The sequence below is a fragment of the Denticeps clupeoides genome, chromosome 2, assembly GCF_900700375.1.
Source record: "Denticeps clupeoides chromosome 2, fDenClu1.1, whole genome shotgun sequence".
NCBI lineage: Eukaryota > Metazoa > Chordata > Actinopteri > Clupeiformes > Denticipitidae > Denticeps > Denticeps clupeoides.
The window spans coordinates 19,662,748-19,665,598 of NC_041708.1; the positions used below are offsets into that span (position 1 = coordinate 19,662,748).

The window sequence follows — 2,851 nt, forward strand, 5'->3', positions numbered from 1 at the left end:
GCCTTGTTTTTGCAGTTGGTAGCGTGTCAGTCTCATAATCTGAAGGTTGTGAGTTCGATCCTCACACAGGGCAGTCTTTGATTCATGTTTTGGGGCAGTGGTGGCCTAGAGGTTAAAAAAGTGGTCCCGTAATCAGAAGGTTGCCGGTTCTAATCCCGATCTGCCAAGGTGCAACTGAGGTGCCACTGAGAAAAGCACCGTCCCCACACACTGCTCCCTGGGCGCCTGTCATGGCTGCCCACCGCTCACTAAGATGATGGGTTAAAAGCAGAGGAGACATTTTGTTGTGTCACCATGTGCTGTGCTGCAGTGTATCACAATGACAATCACTTCACTTTCACTTCACTTTCAAGTGTTTAAATATTCAGCCATTCATGCAGATGTCCAGTTTTATCCATTTCAGGCTGAGGATGAACAATATGAACATGAGCCAGGACTTGTACCCAGGTCTCTTTGTTATAAGGCAGGAGCATCGTCCACTGTATCATAACTTTGCACACACATTACATTTCAAAGCTGTCTAATCAGACCATTGGATATTCAATTTCTTTTTTTTATATAATAAATAACAACAAGATTTTAACTTCAACTTCGTTATTAGAGGACTGATTGGATAAAGAGCTGCTCAACTGGGTTTACTCCGTTGCTGAACTGAACATGTTCTCCCACACAGTCTGGTGTGTGGAGAACACCGAGCATCCTCTGCTCTAAGATGTTCAGAGATTACGTGTTAGCTGTGAATGATTTATGTGAAGCCATTTTCAGAAGTGCACAGAAATCTAGACATTTCTCTGACTGCTTATGTGAGAGGACACCAGTCTCTGAATCAGGTGGACTGGGCTTTAAGAGCCCTGTTTTCAAATTGCTATTATGAGAAATGACTGCTTGCTGGAAACTAACAACCTAGCCCTATTAGCTGGGTAAGTACAGAGGGTAAAATAAGTAGTGAACACGTCACCAATTATCTAAGTCAATATATTTCTATAGGTGCTACTGATGGGAAATTCTTACCAGAAGTTCTCTGCATCAAACCATCCAATCTACACGTTCACAAAAAAAGAGCCACTGATGTCCATAAATTTGGTTTATTCAATAGAATTTCAATATTTTATTTTTCGTCTTATTTAAGACCAAAGAAATTGAAATAAACTTGATTTGATCTTAATGCTTGCTGTTCCTTGAAAGTGTCAGCAAATTTTGTTCCAAAAAAACGGTCTGGGAGAACATGTCTGGCACTGAAAATGTTTGCAGTCCAGTCCCAGTAAAGACCTCCATAGGATCATGGGTGGCCTCTGGTAGGAACTGGGAAACACACACACACACCCAAGCACACACACACACACACACACATACAGACAACATTTCCAGTCACACCGCGCAGACCTGCGTCAGCCAGTGAGCATTCATTAAACAGAGAGCGGGCTGCCAGACATGCCTGATGTGTGTGTGTGTGTGTTTCAGCGTCCGGCACACTCCATGAATTAATGCTGCTGGTTTATAACTAGCTTAAGAAGATGCTGAGATGAAAAGTTAAATGTATCTTTGTGAAAATAAATTCTCTGAATGACGAATTCAATACCACTGCTCTAACATACGATGTGCTGCTCCGCTGTAGTGATCTAATGTAAAAATATTTCATATGGAATGAGACCTCACACAGCAGTGGTGTATCTACAGGACCTTCTCTGTATGTGTGTGTGTGTGTGTTTAAAATGTCTGCTCTTTTAACTGAAGTGCTGCCATTGGGTGTGTTCTGTTTACTGGGAACTTTGGGAAATGAGGCTCGGGTTCGGCTCTGGACGAGGGAGGAGGGTGCGAGGCTCAGTCAAAACACAGTTCAGAGCAGATGCTCTCCCGTCGGTCAGTTCACTTCACATTGCGGCCTGGCGACAGCAGCTCCCAGCTTTCACTCGATGACAGGCGGGTGGGACGTGTTTGTCGGGGGGTGGGGCCGGTCACAGTTCTTAAAACACTTGCTAATGACCGCAGGCCAGTAATTTAAGCGGAATGTCCAGCGGAACTCTGGAGTTTAAAGCGCGGAGATGGGTTGATGCTCGCTGCAGGCGGTGAAGGGAGGTCGGCAAGCAGAGAGGAGAATGAGTGTGTTTTTGCAATCAGAGCGAAAAGGGCAGCGGCTGGGGACTGACCACCCCTTGAGTGCACTAACAGACGGGCGAGGGCCAAGGTCCGAAAGACAATCAGACATCCTATCACCACTTTTATTACTTCTGGTACCACAAAAGCAACTGCTCTCTTGGACCCAAACACTTTTTCCCCATGGTTCTTTTCATTATGACAGAGGAGAAATGTACGGGATGCTGCTGTAACCTTTGGTTCATATGTCAAGCAGCCAGAATGATAAATACAGCGCAGGATATTTATTGATGAAAATGAAATGACAGACCTGGAGCGCAGAGTGATGGAAGATACAGCTTGAGACATGGGTGGAGGGGAGGCCACGCTTTAGCACGAGTCAACACAGGACATTCGTATTTAATAATAGTGGTAAATAAGGTAATTTGCTTTTCATTTAAAAACTTTTTTTTGTAAATTTTTTACGTCCTGTATTCTAATATTATCTACAATCAGTCAATAAAGAATTGACAATACAGAAACATGCAAGTTTATCGCTGGTTGAAAGGGAAGGAGGAGCAAACGCTCAACATGTTTTAATGAACAAAAGAACACTGACACTGACATGGCCGGATAAATGGAACAGATATGTAGCAGAACAGTGATACATCAAAAATGCAGGAAAAGGGGTTGACAGAGAAACCAATATATAAAACCCTTGAGTGCTTGTGACTGGCAGAACCTGGCTTGCCCAGGCCTGGCTTGGCATATCATTCTC

General features: G+C 43.8%; 1 non-coding gene across 1 annotated transcript; it reads left to right on the plus strand.

Annotated features, from left to right (window-relative positions):
• Nucleotides 1–73, plus strand: trnam-cau (transfer RNA methionine (anticodon CAU)). The gene has a single exon. It is a non-coding gene; the product is annotated as a tRNA-Met (tRNA).
• The last annotated feature ends 2,778 nt before the right edge of the window (nt 74–2,851 follow it).